This window comes from Terrapene carolina, unplaced genomic scaffold, assembly GCF_002925995.2.
Source record: "Terrapene carolina triunguis isolate 2854851 unplaced genomic scaffold, T_m_triunguis-2.0 Scaffold62, whole genome shotgun sequence".
NCBI classification, from domain to species: domain Eukaryota; kingdom Metazoa; phylum Chordata; order Testudines; family Emydidae; genus Terrapene; species Terrapene triunguis.
The window spans coordinates 5,793,960-5,817,624 of record NW_020664413.1 but is presented as its reverse complement, the minus strand read 5'-3'; positions in this window follow the sequence as shown (position 1 = coordinate 5,817,624).

The following is a 23,665-nucleotide window of genomic DNA, read 5'->3' as shown; positions in this document are numbered from 1 at the left end:
GAAGACAGAGCTAGAAAAGACCTGCTAGATCATTAAGCGCCTGTACATTCAGGATATAGTCTCCACATGGGGAAATATTATCAGATAACGGCCTAAATTCTAGCTGATTTTTAAGTTATTTGTGGTGTATCAACAGTCTCTGTATGGCTCTTAGGAGTCTGTTCCAATGTACCCCCACTGAGACTGGCAACCATTTTGTGTTTCATTCAGCACAAAGGAAAGATGCACTACACTTCCTCACGGATACTTTATTGTTGTTCTTTCTTGGGTTGTTCTTTTAATCTAAAAATACTCTGATTTACTTTTATCTTCTTGTTGTGTACAGAGAAAAATAATCGACAATAAGAGCTAGTGGCTGAAAGCTGGAGGTAGACAAATTCAAACTGAAAGTAGGGGCAAATATTTAAGTGAGGCTAATTAACCTCTGGGATAACTTCCCACATGGGCTGTAAAAGACTCACGCCCCTCATAGATTGGGCTTAGAGAGAGACATGCAACACAAACTGAGCAGGTGGGGAGATCACACAAGGTATTAACAATGCAATGAAAAGACTGTCCCTGGCCCAAAGGGTTTACAACTGAAGTATAAGGTGAGAGAAAGCACGTAGGTACAACAAACAAGTTAGCAGTGAGGTGATGAACATATTTTTTTTCTGCCCTACATGATGATCTCTGACTGTTTGGCTATCTTGTGAGAGATTGCATCTAAAGGCTTTAGGGGCATACGTGTCACTGATGCTTAATGTAACCTGTGGTCCACAAGCCTTTAGATGCTGTTTATGTTCACAGCATACACACAGAGAAATTAGATAAAATCATAAATACTTTTGCTGGAAGGTTGCAACGTAACTTGACTTTATTTCTTAGAATTTAGAACAATAACACACAAGACCCCCAAAACAGAGAGAGAGAAAACAGGCTGCTCCCTAAGGCAGAGACACACAACTCACCCCACCTTGCTTTCAGCTAGCTCATCCTAGACTGACTCTGCCTGCATGCTTTGCTACAGAGCCCTCTAGCCTGCAAGCAGGACACAGACCCTCCCTCCCCCTACACCCTGCTTCAAAAGTGACAGCTTGCAACAGTGCCCAATACACCACATTTTTGCAAATCTCCCTCTTTATCCCTCAGGGCTTCTGGATGCTCTCCAATACCAACCTGCAAACTCAGCCTGGAAACTGAAGGTCAAGCTGAGTTCTTCTTGGCTCACACATCATTACCACTAACAATGATTCTGTAAATGGATTCTAACTAATCAAGTAGGAATTCGGTTGGTGATGCAGCAGCCGGACCAGCCTGTAGCTTACTCCTACCCTAGTAGCCTTGGCTGTTCAATGCTAAATGTAGCAAACACTTATTTTTGTCACCAAAGCTAGCAGATGTGTTTTGAATTTCACCCAGGGAGCAGATCTGTTGAGTAATAAGGTTCTGCTCTTAGCAACTTTTGCTTTTACTTTTACTAACTTTTCTGAGCATAACCAGTCTTGAAAGTATCCCCAGGTACTTTCCAGTACGATACAGCTTGACCTTTACTTAAAAACCCATTTCTGCTAGGTGACAGACATTTATGTTCCCCTGGGTGGGCAGTGAAGGAAGGTTTCCCAGTACTATTTTATTAAATAGTCTTGAGAAATTGCTGAGGAAACAAGAGAAAACAGAGAAGAAATAGAACAAGAGTGAAAGTAGAGTTTTTCCTTCCATAAGGCTCCCTAGTGGCCTGAAAGAGTAGTATATCTAGGCAGCCACAACTGATTTACTTAGGGCCTTATCTTGTCTCTGTCTTGATGCATCTGAGAAGGGGTTAGAGCTTGTCTTACCTGGGTGAAACATGTGGGAGAAAATATTCTCCCCTCAATTTGTGCAGCAAATCCCCCTCTTTTCTGCTGCAGATTTTAGGCCCGTCCCATACCACAGAGCCTAGGTATCAGTCACCAGTGGTGTGGGTGGTGTCCTGACCAATAGGACAGATGGGTTGATAACACAGGACAGTGGTTAAAGGGACAGGTGCACTGAACAAGGCTGGACTTGGAATTGAAGTCAGTTGTCCCCAGTTGGATGACAGTGTTTGTGTTGCTGCCATGGTAAGTGGGTGCCCACTACCACATGAAAAAAGCTAATGTTAGCACTGTAACCCTTCAGAGTGGGAGCTGCAAAAGCACTAATTTCTTGCACTAGTGAACCTGTTCTCTTCATTCCCTCTGAAGCACCTGGCCTTGGCTACTGTCGGAAGACAGGCTACTGGGCTGGATGGACTGTTGGTCTGACCCAATATGGCCGCTCTGATGATCTTATGTCCTCTGGCCAGGGCCAGCTCCAGGCACCAGCATTCCAAGCAGGTGCTTGGGGCGGCAAAAACAGTAGAGCCGGCCCTGCCTCTGGCCTAACACAGGACCCGCTGAAGTCAACAGGAGCGTATGCCCGTGGCAGCTCTTAAGCTCTCTGCCACCCTCCATTGGTCAACCAGAGGAAGAGACAGAATGAGCAGATCTCATTTTCATGTCTATTACCCATCCTCCTAGTGTGAACAGAGGTAGTGAGGAGCAAATCCCCGGTGGCAGAGCCTCTGCTCAAGGGTCCCGTCTGCCATTGAACCCCCTCCAATGTACGAAGACAGAGCTGAGTGAATTCTTCTAGGGACATGGATCTGACGTTGTAGAGGCAGTGATGAGCTCATACATCGCTATAGCTGGGTTACGAGCCTGAGGACGCAGATCCAGCATCATGGCTACAGGCAGTGACACAGCAAGAGACGACACACAGGCATTTCTTCACCGAAGCCAAACAGCACTTCCTGTCAGGGGCTAGAGATGGCCCTTACTGAGTGCACACCCAGATTCTGGGACTTCACTAACCGTTGACAATGAACCATGAGTGGGCTCCAACAGAGAGGAAGGGGAGAAAGCAGGCATGTGAAAGGGGCATTAGTCCAGTGGATGTTCACATCATTAGATGGGGTAACTGAGGCCAAAGATATTGTTGGAGTAGATGTTTTACTTATTATTCATGTGAACATAGCGTTGATTTACTGTGGTATTTTCCCAAATTAATACGGTGTTCCTTTTCCTCTTGTTTCATACACAGTCAGTGCTCATGAGGGGGCAAGTGCTGCCTATTAACGGCCCCCAGGGGAGACACTTAGTGATCCCAGAAATTCTCAAATCAGCGGTGTTTGTTTGTTTGTTTTAAGAGAGACCCCGAGCTGTTTGAATCCGGCCCTTGTTGCTTCCGAGAACACCTAGCAGAAGGGTTGCAGGAGCTTTAGCATTGACTTCAATGAGAATAGATTTAAGGCAACGCTGAGCACTTTTGGAAAGCATCTGCCTTCACCGCAGATTTAACTTGAGTGATCTACACTTGAGTTACTCCTCTCGAGTTAGCCTGGCTTAGGACAGAAAGCTGAGCCACAATACACATGGGGGGAATTGTGGGAAAGCATTGGAGGACAAGTGGCATTCGAGTGGTGCTAAGCTGCGTCGACATTGGAGAGTGATTATGTTAGCAGCTGATGAGCTGCACTTTCTCAAGATTTAGCCTATATCCCAGTTTGCTCCACCCAACTCGAGTTCAAAGCACCAGCACACTCGAGTTCAGGGTTTTTGTGAGTGGATGAAACTTGAGTTAGGGGCAGCACTAGAGTTATAACTCAAGTTAATGTTGCAGTGAAGACAAACCCAGAGGCCCAGATCCTTATAGGTATTTAAGCATCTAACACATTGAAATCAATGGGAGTTAGGCACCCTCAATACCCTTGAGGATCTGTGACTTAACATCCAGGGCAGCATGTGAACATTTAACCGGGTGGTTTTGATTCCAATGTGCTGTACACTGCACTTCAGAATGTCCCATCTCAAAGGAACTAGGAAAGAGGAGAAGAAAAATGGTCTCAGGTAGAGGATCTTGCACTTGTTTGGGATGAGGGGTAGTAATTGAACCAAAAAACAGAACTAACTCAGCTGTTCTGAGCCTGGATTTTCTCTCCAGGTTAAAACGAGCAAGATTTAGCTTGTTCTAAAAGTTGTACCATCTCTGAAGAGGCCAAAAGACGAGAGAACGGCAGGCTGGTTAGCTGGCACCATGGGAATGTGGTGGGGAGAATCCACTCTTCACTGCTTCTTTTGCATCTAAATATGAGACTGAACACTATTTCTCCTTCTTTATGGAGCTTTCACAACATGTCTGGGAGGTCAGTGTTTGTGAAAGTGAAGCATTAACAGGGGATGATGAGAGCCAGGTGTCGTGCGAGTGCTTGTTAGGAAACCTTCTCCTTCACATGGCAATGCCAATGCGCTCTTTGAATGAGTAACATTCTGTTCTTGGCTCTGCACATGTAGCTCCCATTGACTACCATGCTTGCACCACTGTCGTTGCTTCCTAGGCCATATCTGCTATAGGGATGAACAGAAGACTTTGATTTTCTGTCCAGAATAGTCTGGCACCTTTCACCCTGGTGGCTGTCTGCTCGGTATCCCTCTCTGGTTGCCTTTTATTAGATCTCTATCCTGACCTTTTTTTTCTTTGTCCCAGGTATTTAATTGGCTTCTGGTTTATTTATACTCCCTCCCTTCTCTTGAGAGTGAGGCCGTTGCTGTCTCTGTGGGGAAGTCCCATTGGCCACTCCCTGGCAGAAGTTCATTAGACTGTGACCTTTCACCCGGGGTTCTCTGCTCAGTGTCCCATTCCAACTCTCTTCTGTGCCAAACATGACCCTGCCCTGACTCCCATTTTCTTTGTTCAGATTCCCTCTTCCTGCTTAGCCCCTCCCCTGTGACTGAAGAGTGGGCCCCTGAGGTCAGACAGCCCTGCCTGTCACCTTGGGGTCTCTGCGCAGAATCCACCCTTCCATTCCATGTTGCAATTTGCCTCGTCCTCACTGTTTTCTTTATTCCTGTGTGCTTTTTGTTGATGACCTCGCTTCCTTTTTGCTCTCTTCTGTCTGACTGAGGGACTAGACATTGTTAGCCCTTGGTAAGACTTGTCTGGGTATGTCTACACAGCATTTTGTAACCCCTGGGAGCAAACCTCCCAGGCCAGGTCAACAGATTTGGGCTAACAGGGCTCACACTAGTGCTCTAAAAATAGTCAGCACTTGGAAGTTGCTACTCGGACTGGATCTTGGGCTCTGAAGCCCAGCCCCTCCCTAGGCTTCAGAGACCAAGCTCCAACTACATGTCTCTTTTTGGAGTGTGAGCCCCATGAGCCCAAATCTGTTGACCCAGGCTGGCGGGCTTGTTCCCGTGGGTTCCAAAACACTGTGTAGACATACCCTCAGGGGCCTCGTCTGTTTCTCTTCACCTAAGGTCAGTTAGACTGGCATCTTTCACCAGAATCTTTCACTAGGGCCAGATCCGGAGAGATACCGGGCCCCTTTCCCTTGCCTCTGAGTTGGAGACACTCAGTGCCTTCCTGGAGGGGCCTGTAAAAATGCATTAGTAAGTGAAAGACAGGAAGATGGAATTGCCCCTTTCCAAAAACTGCAGCACTCAACAGAACAGAATGCTGGGCTGGATTAATGCATTAAGCATGGAGCTCTAAGGAGTGATTCTAGCACCTCGGATTTGGTATTAATGGGAAATACTTGGACTCAGAGTCCTTTTGAAGCATTTCCTTTTTAAATGCCTCTTACAATACCCTTGCTGCACCCTGCGTTTCCACTTCTTTGCCATTTGCTTTCCCAGGGGATATGTATTTTCTATATATTAGGTATTTGTTAGACACGGGCAGCTGAAGTGATTGTGTCCCATTGATCCGTACAGAAATGACGCCAAATCGAGGCAGCTGAGCCTGACACCGAACATGTTCACCAAACACATTCTGAGCTATTGACTCTTCCACTTTTTAGATAGCATCATTTATATGGAAAAGTACTGGGAGGCTGAGAGTAACAGCGTAAGAATTGTTGGTAAGGTGACTGCTTAGAGCTATGATTTTCTGCTGTTCTGTGACGGAGCTGTGTTCTGATGCTTTTTTAATTTCAGGCTGGCCTGACTGAAATGCAGACGCAGAAGTGATTGGGAGAGGTCCTTTAGCTGGTATTGTGCAGGCCACACTTGAAGATTGGAGTGTTCCCTTGTGCCCTTAAAACCTATGAAATTGTATAAGCTGTGGTTTTATAACAGAAGCCGGAAGGGGACAATGTAATCTCAGTCAAGTCCGGTTTCTTCCCTGTCTTGTTTTCATCTTCCACTCTCATTGTTGCCTTTAACCGAATGCAAATAGCAAAAGGGCACCGGCTCCGCTGGTCTCTTTATATACCCCTGTGCATTCTCTCCCGTGGAATGCCAAGATCCATTGTGGGTTGTGATTAGGTGGAGAGCGTCCACCCTGAAAGCTGGCAGTTAGCAGAGGATCTGCAACAGGTGTGTTTTCACTGCAGGGACTGCGTGGGAGCCCCGCCATGCACTGGGGGAATGTAGCTAGGCTCAGCTGGCACTGATTGCTCCATTAGCAAAGGGGAGGCAGGGAATATAAAAAGAGAGCACATGCCACAGCAGTGGCTGCTAGATTCTGATTCAGCCTTGGCTTAGTTTAGAATGAAGTAAGAATGTGGGTGACAGAACCTTTTTGTTTCTCAAATTCAAACTGTAAAAAGCTTTTGCTTTAAAAAATGGATTAGCTCTCTAGATCCTACTAGGTGCAGCTGTTTCTCCTACAGTTGCCCTTATTTTGCTGGAATTGCTAAAAGTGCATTTTCAATGCGTTCAGAATGATCAGCAAGAAAATTCATGGCAGGGACTGTGCCTTCAGGTTATCTCCTAGTGCTGTGGGTGTCTGAGCAGGGGTGCTGGAACACTTTATAGTGGGGGTGCTGAGAGCCCTTGAACCAAACTTATAAACCCTGTGTAGGATGGAAACCACTTCAAGCGAGGGGGGTGCAGCAGCACTCCCTGAGCCCCTAGTTCCAGCACCCATGTCTCTGATCTTGACTAGCACCTTTGGGTGCTACTATACTATAAATGATTAATGGAAGCAGTGGTGTGCTGTGAGTCTATTAAGGTGGACCTCCAAGAACACTCTTCCTCTCCTCTTGTTAGCTTTTTAATGGATCCACCCTCTGTGCTCCCATTCAAGGACTGGGGAAGCTATTTAATTAAGCAGAAATGTTTTCTTCTAAACGTATGTCAGAAAGCAGTCAGCACCCGTTGGAACATTAAGCATTAAGCACCCCTGAGCAGTCTGGCCTGAGGGAAGAGGTTTATAAAATTAGCCGGTGTTTGGTGCAATTTGATCCGTTCCAAAGGCAGAAGAATGTTTTCCTCAGGTTTTTTTTTAATGAGTTCTTTCTAGCTGAGATTATTGGCCTGGCAGTAGTGCCTATGAACTCCTAGTAATGGACTGTGATTCTGTTACGCTAGGTGCTGCACAAACACAGAAGAAAAAGATGGTTCCTGCCCAAAAGAGCTTCCAATTTAAGCACAGCTGTTGTCTTAATACTTAATCAGAGGCAGGGAAATCACCCCACTTGCTTTCAATTTGGTGGCAGAACATCACCTCACATCAATGTAGTTATGGTTTGGAAAAAGGTAATTGGTCTCCAGTTGAAACCATGAGAGACCAATAAAGCCCAGGTTTCCAGAAGGATTCTAATGGAGTTTTTCTAAAGGGCTAATGTCTCACAGGGACGTTTCAAATTTCAGAGTTAAAACAAGAAAAATATGAATAGGGCAGGGCGCTCTCCATTTCCAGCCTCTCCCTGCCAAAGAGAAGGGTATTAACAGGAGTGGGTTAGGAGTCACGGTACTGAGTCTATTGACTTTCACATATTGTGACGAGAGAAAACATGAATATAGAGCAAAACCATGGCCTACATTTCACACCGTCTTGTACAGAGCTCCTGAAAGTGTAACATTAGCTAGCACACCTCCTTCCTCTCTAACTAGTTGCTCTGATCCTAGAAAATGCACAGCAGGGAGCAATCCCAAATTTGCAAAGGGATAGACTGGATGATTCCCTCCCCCGCTCCCCATCTCTAGTGTCTGTGATACAAAGAGACAATTAAACAATCATTTGATCTATTTATATTATGCCCAAAATACAAGCTGCTGAATTCCACCTTTCCCATCACAGTCTCTATCCCCCAGTTCCAGATTCACAGGGGCAGATTTTTTGGCCTACTCTGCTCCTTTGGCAGTAATTTCACCGAGGCTGTTCCAAGGAAACCGTTGGGTCTAAGACCTCGTGTACACACCACAAAACAGACAGTCCCCTATGCCCCCCCCCCAGCTTATAGTCTAAGGAAACAATGATAGAGAGAGCGCAGCATGATGCAAGAATTTAAACAGACAAGTTACAGAACGGACACACACAAAACGAACAGGCGTCAGGCAAATGACTCTAACCTTAAAGGTTCGGATCACAGCGTGTTCTCACCTGAACCTGGAGCCTATGGGCAGCCCCTCACCGAATCCCAAATAGAGACAAGGGTCTCTTACCTGGCGCCTGGGATCGGTGCAGGAGCGGTCCACGGTCCTCCGGTCCAGTGGGACGTCGAGGGATCCCGGACGAGCCCCCAAATTGTCGTGGTCAAGGACCCCCACGCAGTTGTTTTGGTTTGAGGGCTCAAGCCTGGGGCCAGTTTGTTGACGTGCAGGCCAGTGCACTGGGGTGTCAGTCCTCCAGATTTCAGAGTAGCAGCCGTGTTAGTCTGTATCCGCAAAAAGAACAGGAGTACTTGTGGCACCTTAGAGACTAACAAATTTATTAGAGCATAAGCTTTCGTGGGCTACAACCCACTTCTTCCGAGGTGCACTGGTTTGTGTGTCGGTGGACTGGCCTCGGGCTTGAGTCTTTGGACTGGAGTGGCTGCGTGGGGGTCTTTGACCACGACAGTGGTGGCAGATGACAGAACAAGGAGCAATGGTCTCAAGTTGCAGTGGGGGAGGTCTAGGTTGGATATTAGGAAACACTATTTCACTAGGAGGGTGCTTTACCTAGGGAGGTGGTGGAATCTCCTTCCTTGGAGGTTTTTAAGGCCCGGCTTGACAAAGCCCTGGCTGGAATGATTTAGTTGGGAATTGGTCCTGCTTTGAGCAGGGGGTTGGACTAGATGACCTCCTGAGGTCCCTTCCAACCCTGATATTCTATGATTCTATGATTAAGGCCTGGTCTGCACTGGGGGGGGGGGGGATCAATCTAAGATACGCAACTTCAGCTACGAGAATAGCGTAGCCGAAGTCGACGTATCTTAGATCGACTTAGATTGACTTACTTCGCGTCCTCGCGGCGCTGGATCGACAGCTGCCGCTCCCCCGTCGACTCCGCTTCCGTCTCTCGCCCTGGTGGAGGTCCGGAGTTGACGGGGAGCGTGTTCGGGGATCGTTGTATCACGTCTAGATGAGACGCGATACATCGATCCCCGATAGATCGATCCGGCGGGTAATGTTGACATACCCTAAGGGAGCAGAGTCTAGCATGGGTGAATCCCCAACAGCCAGAGATGACCTACCCAGCTTCTACTCCATTACCTTGTTTGCCGCTAAACTTCCCTGGGGCAAAACTGGCCTCAAAACCTGAGAGCTGTAACTGCCTGTCTCATAGCCATTATTGTGCACAGCAGAAAAATCTTAGGGATAGCTCAGTGGTTTGAGCATTGGCCTGCTAAACCGCCCAGGGTTGTGAGCTCAATCCTTGAGGGGGCCATTTAGGGATCTGGGGCAAAAATCTGTCTGGGGCTTGGTCCTGCTTTGAGCAGGGGGTTGGACTAGATGACCTCCTGAGGTCCCTTCCAAACCTGATATTCTATGATTGTCCAAAGGCTGGAAGAGGCACACGAGCATTTCTTCCTAATGACTACATCTACTTTTTGGTGAGATGTGACATAAAGAAGTCATCTGCAGTGCCCAGCAACAACAAGACCTTTTTATTGGCCCTACAAAACCCAGGAACTCTGTGACCTATCCATGAGTGCCATCTCCTGGCGCCATAGCTATTAACAATGTACATCTATACAGACATAGAGCTCTTTTGTCATCCTTTTCTCTATTTGGACAGGGTTTGTCTATATTCATAGGTAATTTATTCAGAGTTAGGATTTGGTTTAATCCAGAATAGCAATATAAACCAGCTATAGAGTTTGAGTCTGGATCCAAAGTCCCCTCCTACGCACCCAAAGTTCCAGGGTATTTTGGATTCACCATTTTGACTGAGAATTCAGAACCATTTCTATTAGATTTTATTCTTAGCGATCCTAAGGCCATCCACAACCCAGAAGGATCTTAATCCCAATTTCACTTCAACATAAGTCAACAACCTTAGTGACTCCACTGCACAAATGTTATCTCTTTAAAATGCTTTAAAAAAAATTTCAAACTTGAATGGTAAAATTTCTCATTTGGCCCCTATTGACTTGGTTGTTTCTCTGTCTATAATAGAATAAAGTGCTATAGGTCACATGAGTAACACTGAGTTCTGAGGGAGATTGACTCATGTCTTCAAGCTAATGTTTCGTCTTGCCTGTGCTCTTTCCACATAAACTCTCCCTTGAATTCTTCTTTTGCGTAAATGAAGCTGGCATACTCTGGGGCTTATCCTTCAGTGTCCACTCATGTTTCATTCTCTGAAGTTCTGAATGCAGCTAAGGTTAACAAAAACTTGAATGGCTAAAGACTCGCTTGATGACTGACTAACATATAGGGACTTGATAGATAAATGTGGAACTATTGACTCATAATTTTTGGCTCCTGAGGTATGATCAAAAGCCCATTGAATTAGCTGGAAAGACTCCTATTGATTTCAATCCACTTTGGATCTTGTTTCTGGTCAGCATAATGAAGATCCTTCCTCCAGCAGGGAAGAGGGAGAAGGGGACAAGCAGGGTCGTGAAACCACTGAGCAGAGATGGAAAGGATTCAGAACATGAAGACAGTTGTTTTATATATGTAGCATTTTTTTACAATGGTATTTCAGAAATATGTGTACTGTTTCGATTCATTCAATTTTTCAAGCTGTTTTTAGCTTTGGTGGTAGGCATTTAAGATCATATACCTCTATGCTTCCACTGTAGCAGTGAAGGGTCAGTGGACATTCAAGCTACCAGTCCCCATATGTGAACATCAGCAGGTATACGGTTAGTGGAAGGCCCTCTGTTCTGGAATTTGTTCTTCGTTTGTCCAACACAGAGTTTGTTCACTTTACTGGTATGTTGCAAGGCTCCGGGTTTTTCAGAGGAGAGGGGCTATATAAGAAGGAGTTAGCTGGGTTTGTTTTCACTTGTTTTTAATGGCCAAGTGAATAATTGATAACAAATAATGTCTCTGTCAAATTTCTCTTCCTTTATCCGTTTGCAAAATATTTGTAAGCAGATCATGACATTCTTGCACATATTCATTATTCAAAATTATTAGCAAAATTCAGTAGATTTTTTTCCGACATGTCTGGAGCATGAAGTGTTCATCGACAATAGTTCATATTCAGACTTCATAATTGACACTGCATTGGCTAGTCACATTATTCCCGTGGTATGATTTCTGATCTAACGAAGCAAGATTTTGCAAATTGCAATTATGACAGTGAATTATCTAATTCAGGCAAGTATTCAGGTTTAAATTTCTCTTTTTAAGAGAGAGACAGTTCAAGTGTTTCAAATGTTCACAGAACCCCTCCGCCCCGCCTCAGAATTTGGTCAAAGGGAATTTCATCTTCAAATGTCAGTGAGATTTGAAGAAAATGTTTCCCACTACCCTTTCAGCTCTGTTTTTATGGTGGTGGCTGGGAGTGGGGTATTTTTACTGTTTTTATATAATTGGCAGTCTTGGTGTTGCAGTTAACTTCTCATACACATTTTAATAGGTACTTTTACAATTTGAAGTACATTTTAAAATCCATCCACAAATCTGACACAGCACAGACAATAACACCAGAAGTTTGCCACACCACCATGGTGTCACACTTGATCTAGAAAGTCCATCATCACTAGACTGTGAGAGAGGATTTAATTCTCCATGGCCTCAGAGATGGCTAACAATGACCATTTATGATCTGGAGATCTATGGCTTGATTTTCAGAGGCAATTTTGTTCAGCTATCTTCTCTGGGTGCTCAGCACCTCTGAAAATCCAGGCTTATAACTTGAAAAAAATTAGTCTTAGTCTAGTTCTTGCATGTCGGCTACTGAATGTGATTATAAATTCAGTCACACTGACTTGGGCTGGCTTTCAACCAGTGACTAATTGGTGGCAGGTCTGTGTTCTGCACTACTCAGTCTTAGTTTATTTGTAGTTAAATAAAAGTAATGTTAGTATTACTGCCTCTAAATGTGTATTTCAGGGTGATTAGGGCATAGAGAAACTAGAGACAAGTCACCCCTTTGGGAGAGAGCAAATATCAAATCTATAGAGTTGGGAAACAGTAGATGAAGATACAGAATGCTAGATAAGAAGCTTCGGTTTAATCCAGTAATATTAGATTTCCAGTGTGTATCTGTTTCAGTTAATCTGAGGCATGTTTAAGTCAAGATGGGATTCAAAACACATTTGCTATAGAAAATCATTGTGTTTATTACTAAAAATGGCAAAGTGCAGAACATGTTGCTTATCACAGCTTATTTCCAGCACTCTGCCTATGTCAGTGCCACAGAATAAGTGTCGGGAGCCAAATTACCTCTTGAGATGACAATGCGCCGGAGTCTAAGTGACTTCACATCATTTTAGGAGTACAGAATCTTCTGAGTGATGATAATCTTTTTTCCAAGGGAAGGAATTTACATGAGGGTGAATATATTAGCTTTGAAGCAACTGAATGGGCAAAGGCCTGGTTTAGAAGGTATTTTCTGGGTAGAGAAACGTGCTATCTTGTAGAATTCAGATGCCTTCCAGCAGTTTGAATCCATTTTGATGACTTCATCCAATGTTTGCCTTTCACTTCCTAGAAGGCCAGAAATATCTGTGTTCATAGGAGTTTCTTTTTCCTCCTTTATCCGTTAATTAGTCGGGCAGGTTTTGACCAACGGTTTTCTAAAAATATCTGGCCTAAGTATGTGTTGATTTATATCTCCTGCAAACCTGTCAGCTTCCTTACAGACTAGTGCAAAGTTTGGCCCATTATAGAAAAATGTCTTTTGATTTAAGCATACAGCTCTTCATAGATGACGGTTTTAATTCTTTCTAAACAATCTCTTTCCAAAACAGAATGAAAATAGAAAGAAAATGTATAGGTATATAGTGCCTCCTCATCCACATGATCATATAAAAGCAGTTGAGAACAGACTCTATTAAAAAGAATGAGCGCTTATTTGATTATACAGCTATTTAAAGTAATTACACTACACATGCATTATTATCTTTGCTTAAAGGCTCAGCATGTTTACTCTGAATTTTTCTGCATCTCTGATGAAACATCTTTCCTAATCAGAAAATAACATATTTACCTATCCCATTTTTAGAGAACGATATTAGTAATAACAAGAAAGCTCATTTAGAGTTAGATTTTTGTCCATGTCTTTGTCAATCAAACAAGGATGGATAAGGATTATTATTACCCCTCTCCTTCAGCCTATCTGGATCTAGGACTCCGGTGTGGTATCGTCTGCATCCCTTGCTCTCCTGATAGTCCCCTATGTCAGCAAATGGACAGAGATTAGGCAGAGAGTTGATTCAGTCGTCTCTACTTTCTGGCCAGAGTAGCTGATCCAGTACAATGGGGGAGTTCGATGCACCCTTAAAGACTGTGAGAACTTGCTACCTTGCCTGGAGCGGGAGGCGAACAGAGAGGGAATTGTGATGTCCTAAGGTGGCTGCTGGGATGCTGCTGCAGTACACCGCCCCTTTCCCAGGGCTAGGACTATAGGCTTAAACTAACCCTTAGTCAACATGCTAGCTATGGGCCGATTTCTGCGCTCCTTAGAATCATAGAATATCAGGGTTGGAAGGGACCTCAGGAGGTCATCTAGTCCAACCCCCTGCTCAAAGCAGGACCAATCCCCAACTAAATCATGCCAGCCAGGGCTTTGTCAAGCCTGACCTTAAAAACCTCTAAGGAAGGGTCCCTAGGTAACCCATTCCAGTTACTTGCATAGAGTATAGTGCCTCAAACTGATTTCATTTCATTGATTCCAGTATGACGCACTGTGCAATAAGGTACTCCCCAGTGCACTGAAGCAGCAAAATCAGGTCCTCCATTTGTAAATGATAACTGAAATTATACAGTGTGCTATAATACAGAAGTGTGACGGGTCACTCACTAATTGACTGACATCTGGTGCTCTCACACCATAGGGGCTGCTGAGTTAGGGGTAGGGGAAATCCTATATTTGAAATATGACTTTTTGGTAGAGCACGAAAAATGTCACAGGTCATTTTAATTGGATTTCAACTGTCCACAAGTCCTTACATGCATTTTAGCAATGAAAATAGACTGATTATATTGGGTGGAGGCATCTCATTTGGAAAAGTGAAGGTTACCCAAGGTTACCAGTTCTATTTTCCTAATTTTAGCCAAGGAAATATCATCAACAGATCTATTTGCCAGGTATTTGGTTTAAAAAATTGAATTCATTTCAATATTAGTCTATGCTGCTACCTGATTGTGCTCAGTTGCACTGATGTAAATCAGGAGGAACTCCAGGCAGAGAAGTCAATGGAGGTACACCGGTGTAAAAACAATCTAAATGAGATCAGGATCAGGTGCAATGTATGTGTTCATAGGCAGTTGGACATTGTATCGCAAGCTAATGTTAGCGTGTCAGAGGTAAAATGTCAGTATAAAGAAACTGACCTTGTCATTCATAGCCTGTTGCCAATATAACATTTCATTTCTTTTAAACAAGCACCGGCTATGATCCAGTCTTGTGATACCGATATTCATGTCACCTGTCTACTGACTTCCATGATGCTTTAACCCCATCCGCATGGAGTTCCCAGGACAAAGCTCTGTGTAAGAAGAGGAAAATGTCATTTTGTGTGACTTTGGGCAGTCAACTTAATCTCTCTGACCTAGACTCCCTCTGTGCTTAGATCCCCTCCGTGCTGGAGGGGTGCAGACATCATGGAGCAAGTAACAATTCCCTAATTCACCAGCTGCGTGTGCTCTGGCCCCACCATTAGTCAGAACTGTCCTGGACTGAGCTACCTTACAGCAGCCGGCTATGGCTTCCAAGTGACTGTATAGCAGAACACAGCTATATTCCACCCAGTTACTCGGTCCATTGCCCTAAACTCCTCCTTTGTTGTGCAGAGGGAAGGATGGGTTGGTAAAGGAGCATCTATGACAGCTGAGAGTTCCTCTGAATGTCTAGGACTAGATCCTGGACCCTTTTCACTTCATAGGCAGCACCGAGAGGCGCAAATGTGGGAGAAAATTTGGCTCCCTGTGTCTCAATGATCTCATCTCTAAAATGGGCAATTGCATCATATGGGCAGTGTAAGACTTAATGAATATGGAACAATTGCTATGGGATCCTTGGATGGCAAATGCTAATGAGTGCAAAGCAGTATTTACTTCCATTCCATGAGGTAAGAAACTGGAAGACTGTGACTTGAGTTACATCCCCCAAATGTACCATTAAATAGCAGCTGGCTATTTCAAACCATTGTCTAAAGTGTGAGTGAAGTTCCAGTGATTTATTCACTCTTCCTGTCAAAGTGATCAGCAACAGCTTCAATCTATATTAATGTCCACACCTGCTGGAGAAGAAAAGACTGAAGAACAACAGAGCCTTCTTCCTTGGCTACACCAGGGGTCAGGTGCATTCACTGCAGCTCAAATAATGCCAGGCAAAAAGAACTTGGGTAGTTTGCATAGCAAAACTTCCCTGTTGTTCTTGGAGCAAAATGGTCTTCATGACTAAGGGCAGGTCTACACTAACTCCCCAATTCGAACTAAGGTACGCAACTTCAGCTACGTGAATAACGTAGCTGAAGTTCGAAGTACCTTAGTTCGAACTTACCTCGGTCCAGACGTGGCAGGCAGGCTCCCCCGTCGACTTTGTGTACTCCTCTCACCGAGCTGGAGTACCGCAGTCGACGGCGAGCCCTTCCGGGTTCGACTTATTGCGTCCAGACAAGACGCGATAAGTCGAACCCAGAAGTTCGATTTGCTTGCCGCCGATCTACCGGGTAAGTGTAGACCTACCCTAAGCTAGATAAACTTTGTGGAGAACGGAAAGTGCCTGCTGGGTTTGAATCCAGGTAGCTAAAGGAAAGGCACAAAAGATTGAACAACTTCAAGAACATCAAACTGATTCTCCTAAAGACACCAAAGACCTTTTTGCAATTACTAGTTTGGATGAAGTGAATTAGGAACAGGTTGCAACTGCAAACGCAATGGTAGAATGGTAGCTACTCCTAGAGTCCATGTTACTCTTGAGCATATTTTTATAGTGAGGCAAAAATTACATTTACAAGTATGTTAGGGTTATAAAGTCCTAAAATTCAGTTAACGACCAAGGAAAGTTGGGATATGCAACCTGAACTCAGCCCCTGGTGTATCTGTATTCCAATACTGTATTCAATTACATGTTCACATGCTGTTTCTCAGATGACACATTTTTTTTTATTTCATTTCTGCTACCTTCGATACACATGGGTAGCAAAATGAAACATCAGTCCTGTTTGCTTACACTAACTTAATGGTCATGATGATCCAGTATACCTTTATTAACTATGTTTTTTCTTTTCGCTAAGAAATATACTTTAATAATTTAGTCAGCACCATGCATTATTGGTTTGCCTTTCAACCAAGTGCACAATTTTCCTTAGATGCAATTGAGGCAGAGACACAGTTGATTACAAATCTGCCTAAGGTATAAATCAGGAACTAAGGTCATCATAATTACAAAAGTGGACTTACCTGCAAACGAAGGTGGTATATAAATATATATAATATAAATATATAGCTATAGATGGATATCAGCAAACTTTTACTGTTACTCTATATTGAACACTTAATATGTAGTCTGCACATGAGTCACTTTACTATGTACTTTTTATACAAACGACTCCTATGAATTCTGCTTTCCCATAGTACACAGCACTACACTATATGGCAAGTGTGAATCTAATGTTCCAGAAAACATTGGAGGAGATTATATTTTATGGGTCTGGTCTTCAGAAGTGCTGATGCCAATGGGGAGCTGTGGCTCCTCAGCCATTCTGGAAATTAGACTCTTTGGTTTGAGAAATAACATATGATCAGTAATTAAGACTGTATCATAATCCACATGCACAAGGGGGCAGAATTAGGTTACAGTTAAAACTTTGGCATTTTCTGACCTTGGAGTGCATAACTGTAATATACTTGCAATGATTCTTTTTGTATGGAATGTCCTAAACTATATTATAGGGTGGGGGTTTTTTAAAGGTAAAAAGATAAAAAAGGAAAAAGAAACATTAAAAGCATCTTCATTTACCAATACTTTGAAGCTCTGACTTGCTATAAGTTAGTGTGTGTGTGTCTATTTATAAATTTAATATTTTCTCCTTGTTCTCTCAATCTACAGTTAACATAACCAAGAAAGTGAAATACTATTTCTTTAAAAGATTTCTTGCCAATTCTTGCAGGCCTAAGTGGGACTTATGAATTATTATGGTAGTACCTGTGGATCTCAATCATGGTCCCAGCTGTGCTAAGTGCTGTACAATCACCTAACAAAAAGATGGATGAGAAGCTGGATATGAGTCAGCAGTGTGCCCTTGTTGCCAAGAAGGCCAATGGCATATTGGGCTGTATTAGTAGGAGCATTGCCAGCAGATCGAGGGAAGTGATTATTCCCCTCTATTTGGCACTAGTGAGACCATATCTGGAATATTGCATCCAGTTTTGGTCCCCCCACTACAGAAAGGATGTGGACAAATTGGAGAGAGTCCAGCGGAGGGCAACAAAAATGATTAGGGGGCTGGAGCACATGATTTACAAGGAGAGGCTGGAGGAACTGGGATTATTTAGTCTGCAGAAGAGAAGAGTGAGGGGGGATTTGATAGCAGCCTTCAACTACTTGAAGGGGAGTTCCAAAGGGGATGGATCTAGGCTGTTCTCAGTGGTGGCCGATGACTGAACAAGAAGCAATGGTCTCAAGTTGCAGTGGGGGAGATCTAGGCTGGATATTAGGAAACACTATTTCACTGGGAGGGTGGTGAAGCACTGGAATAGGTTACCTATAGAGGTGGTGGGATCTCCATCCTTAGAGGTTTTTAAGGCCTGGCTTGACAAAGCCCTGGCTGGGATGATTTAGTTGGTGTTGGTCCTGCTTTGAGCAGTGAATTGGACTAGATGACCTCCTGAGGTCTCTTCCAACCCTAATGTTCTATGATTCTATGATTCCTTCTCAGGGTATTTTAATTGTGTTTGTCATTTGCAAAGTTTTCCATTAATCATTTTGCACAATGTTTTGGAAGAACCATGCTGAGTGTTTTAAATAAAACCATACAAAATTATTCCACTTTATCATGTAAGACTTCAGATAAATGCATTTTAATAGGTGAGATTTGTTTAAAATATTATATTTCCAATTATACTGGCCAATTTATTTCAAGTCATTTTGCCACATATGATCATCCTTCTCAATAAGGTTGTCACTTGCAAAACTATGAAGAACATCTTGCATACTTATTGCTTAAGTGTCTTTGATTTTGTCGATAAGAGACAAATTAGCCCATATCAGGCAAATTCTGACTTTGTATTTGGATTAATCTGGTATTCCATCTTGTCTGAAATATTGATATAAATGTTTACGAATTACAGCAAGTGGTCAGAGAGTCTGGAATTAATATGAATTTTGCTATGAATTGCAAATAAGCGGAAAATTAATCTTGGAGGCTTAATCAAGAAGAATACATGGCTGATCAGTTAATACTGCAAATGAAATAAAATTCACTGAATAGCTAGAGTGGCTATTTAAAAAAAAATGCTATTGGAAAAAGATGAATAGAGAAGAGATGAAAAATAAAACCTGGAACTAACTTCTTATTTATTACCATATATAGTGACACGAATAAAAGCAAACAGGTGGCTGGACAGTGCACCAGATACAACATCTATTTAAGTCAATTGGGAGTCTTTCTATTCTCTTCAATGGACACTGGATCAGGTCCAATATTATTTAACATGCAAAAGTCAATGTCCCACCATTCACAAAGGCTGCCTAATCCAAAGTAACCAGTTCATCGCTCAAACAGACAAAAACCACACAAAAAACTCCCATCCAACCCCCATGAAATAAAATAAGACAGTCAGAAGTTTGACTGAACAAAACGAGCCTGAAGCTTCAACCAATTCAGGCTCTGGTCATTCTGGGACAAATCCAAGGCCAAGGGCATGCAACTGAGAACACTCTACTGCCAGCATTGGAGAGCTGAGCATAGAATCATAGGAGATTAGGGTATGAAGAGACCTCAGGAGATCCTCTAGTCCAGCCCCTGCTCAAGCAGGACCAGCCCCAACTAAATCATCCCAGTCAGGGCTTCGTCAAGTCGGGCCTTAAAAATCTCTAAGGATGGAGTCCACCACCACCTTTTTGACTTTGATTGTAGTTATCCGTGTGCTTTGCTGGATGAGGGCCTCAAAGATGATCACCAACCCCTAGAATGGCAACTGGAAGTGAATGGGTAGCCAGTGGAGGGTGTAATGCATGCTAGTAGGTGCCCAAGGTGACCCCACCCACTCTGAAATTGGACTAGTTCACTAAGGTCTACCCCAAGCAGTGCTCCAATTACAGGGGGACCTGCGAGGGCCCTTGCTGCTTTGAGGGGCTTATCTCACTTCTATCTTATTTGCTTTGGCTCCCGTACATCCAACGTTCCCCGTAAACTAAAAACCTGAGCACGAAGCGTCTGCAAACTGCTCACCCAGCCTGGCCGTGTGCACGGCAAGCCAGCCGGGACAAGGGAGTAGGAGCACATTCAAATCCCACCACAACCCAGTGGTCAGCAGGGAGCCGCTGCACATTTTCATGCCAGTCTAGCAATCTGCCTAGCCTACCCGCTAAGGCAGGGAGTCATCAAATTCCCAGTGCAGTCAGTGTGCACTCACCACTGCCTAGCACCGGCATGGAGCACCAACAGATTTCCAATATCGTCAGACTAGTTGCAAACTGTTAGTAGTGTCAGGGAGCGGGCACAGCAATGCAGCGCAAGAAAGGAACATCTGCAAAATATGAGGGCCCCCTTCCTCTCCCCCTCATCATTCAAGCACTGACCTCAAGCAGAGTAAAATACACTGGTCGCCGTGAGGGGTGGCTCAAAAATGTTGGCTTTCAGGGCTTTCAAAAGGTTCCGGATTCATAGTCCTGGAAAATGAAATAATCTCTGTATCTACATAGCAGACACATCACGGACGAGAAACAATGCGAGCTTTCTTCGTCCACGGGGTGATGCCTTCTCTGGGGGTGGGAGGCTTTTCTGCTAGAACTGCTCAAACCAGTGCCAATGGTGTGCGTGGTGGGTATGGGATCTGAGAGATCATCAATTCGTATCAAACAGGCTTCCAGATGCGAGTTAGCCAGGAGGGTTGATTATTCTACCAGGCTGTATCTTAGCTGGAGAACTAAGGTTTTGAAGACTTCTGCTGGGTTGATGCTGGAGAGTTCCCCACACACAAAGCCCTCTGCTCAGTTGGGTGAGGGCTTTGTGCTATCTCCCCCTGGACATACCCTGAATCACCTGCAGACACGGAGAAAGGAAAGCGTGGAGACCCCAGCCCTAGACAAAGAAGTGTGGGGGGGGGGGGCAGTCCAGCTGCCCCCACTCCAAGTGGGAATGGGGGCCACATGGGAGCCGTGCGATGGTATACCCAGGTCCCCAGATTGCCTTCATCGATTTCCAAAAGGCATGAGTATTCCCCCTTATCTGACAGAAGTGTGACTTTATTTCTGTGCAGAGAAAAAGCACAAGCACCTTATATTTATTTTTCCGTCTCTCCCATTTTACTCATGTGTCTATTGGATTTTACTGGCAATAATTTAGCTCTAGCTTTAAGACTCCAAGGCGCTGGTTTTCCTTGTCTCCTCAGGGCGAAGGACAACTCATGGCTTCTTTGCCCCTGTGTTTAGTCCAGTGAATCTTTGAAATGTATTCTTCTGAAGGGTCCACCCAGATGATATTCATTCATGCTGTGAGGAAAGGAGCTGGGGAATCAGGTGGTGAAGTCTCCATGCTGGCTTCAACTCCACTCGTGATTTCCACTCTGCAAATTGATCTGCTCCTGCAATCTCCGATATGCCAGTGGATAGACAATTGACTGTGACTGCACCTGGAGGGAGGTGTCAATCTTTCCTTCATCTGGAAAAAAAACAACCCAGAGTTGTCTGGTTTAAACACACGTTAGTCCCATATTTCCTGCACATCTGCGCAATCCTTTAGGGGTTTGCCATACATGCAACATGTGAGAATATCTATGATTAGTTTTCCCATGATACCTTACACTAGATCTGTTCGATACAGATTATGACAACAGTGTGTTAGATGTAATAAGTATGACAAGCCCAATAAGAACTGCTGACAAAAAGTGAATGACCAATGGTCCTCTGTGTCACAGAAGGGTTTGAAGGACTGTCACCTACCAGAGCCTTTTTTTTTTTTTTTTTTTTAAATGGAGATATCCCATCTCCTAGAACTGGAAGGAACCTTGAAAGGTCATCGAGTCCAGCCCCCTGCCTTCACTAGCAGGACCAAGTACTGATTTTGCCCCAGATCTCTAAGTGGCCCCCTCAAGGATTGAACTCACAACCCTGGGTTTAGCAGGCCAATGCTCAAACCACTGAGCTATCCCTCCCCCCCCATTGTTGGAGTTGTGGGAGGGAAGGGTGATCTCTGGTAAGCTTATACGCATGCATGTAGGTTCTTCTATTAGCTTTATATGCTTTCTCTGCAATGCTTTCACCTTAAAGAATAAATGTGCTTGCTCAGAAAGAGCTGTGTGGTAACTTATAATGGTGGACAATTAGGCCTGCTTAGGCAATCAGACTTGCTGGCATTAACGCAACGTAGAGAGGGGACTGTGCCTCTTGGAAATACCCTGGTCATGAGGAAGAGAGATGCATGTCTATACCCAAGAGAGGGGATGGCTCAGGAGCCTGCAGCCCAGATTGGGTGTCCTTGCTGGACCACGGACGGGGAAATGTGACAGACCCCAATCTCCACGACAGCTAGGTTGGCACCTTTCCTAAGTGCTAAGCCTATTTAAAGGACATTGTAATTGAGGGGAAATGGAGAAGGCGAGATAGACATTACATTACAAAGCTATAGACAAACATGCAGCCTGCACTTGCAAGCACATAACCATGTGCATATGCTAGAAATAGCACAAATACTTTAGGAATTCATAGCTACAAGAAAGTATAGCTACATCTATTTCTGATGCTTGATTTCAAACAAGTGTCAGATTAGCTATTAGCAACTGAAAGCCTTCAAGAGCAGCAGACACCTAAGATTTTGTGCTACAGCCAATTTGCTTCATGCATTCTTGAGTCAGGTTACAATATTCCATTCTTTTTTATATGTCCTATTTTCACATCTTGTTCTATGATGTGATCAGTTTCATTTTCTTCCAGCACAAGCAATTGCACTCCAGTGTTCATAAATTTATACTGGATTCTTCCTACAAAAATACATTGTGTTGCAAACCATTCCAGCAAGATTTTCAAGGCCAAAGTTACATCTAATTTTTGTACCTATAAATTTGCATTATTATAGGCACAGTCAACTGCAGGAGCAAAGGATAGAAATAGATGCCTTGCACCTGAAAATTTGATAATTAATGTCCTACCTATCTCTATTGTGTATTTTATTCATTATTAATTGTATGATATGCAATCATAAGGCACTCATTGAGTTGGTGTGTGCATGCAATTCATTGGATCTTCTAATTTCCCCAGTAGGAGAAGCAGACAAACCAGATTTTGCATGTGCTCTATGCATGGGCCTCTGCAATTCTGTTCACTTACCACCAGAGTGCACCCTGGGCTTAGGACGGTCTTTATTCTCTAGAACGGTCCTCATTCTCTAGCATCCCCTTGTGTTCTGGTTCTGTAATGGTTTGTTGCTTCTGTGGGCCTCTTGGCAGACCAGTTTTCAGGCCATTCCCCTTTTAGGGTTAACAGAAAACAAATTAAATCTCAACTCAAGATAGCTCTCTTGGTATTGAAGCCTATAATATTAAAACACTACTCCTTCCTAGATATCCAGGGCCAATGTTGTCAAGGTTAGGCTGATACCTTTCTTCCAAGCCCTGGCTTCACCCCGAACTAGCTGCATTAGAAGTAGCCAGTGCTATTTATCTGGCCTTCTGAGTCCCAATTGGCCTCTGCCTAGTCCCAGCCCTTCCAGCCGCTGGAGGACTAAATCTCACTGGTTCCACCAGCAGCTGACACTGGGAGGGCTTTCAAGACAACTCATTGAAGTTCAAACTTGCTGCTTTTCTTTTCTTAAAGGGCTGCTTCCTGGGGCAGGATGCACTAAGGCAGTGGGGTCTTTGGCAGGGGACAGCAATGTGTGGCACACCCTGTTACAGATGCTCATGACCATTAGTGGAAATTCCATGCATGGAGCAAATGGAAAACCTGCTTTTCCAGTGCAATAGATAAGAGCACGGAGGGTGGACTGCAGAGAACTTTGTTTTAAATTTAGGCTGTTAAGTTTCCCCTTTGTTCACTGTGGCTATGCAAATTTCCTGCAGTCTTGATAAAGACACAATGATGATCACTAAACCAGATTGTTGTTATAGATGGGCCCAAATAAAGATGG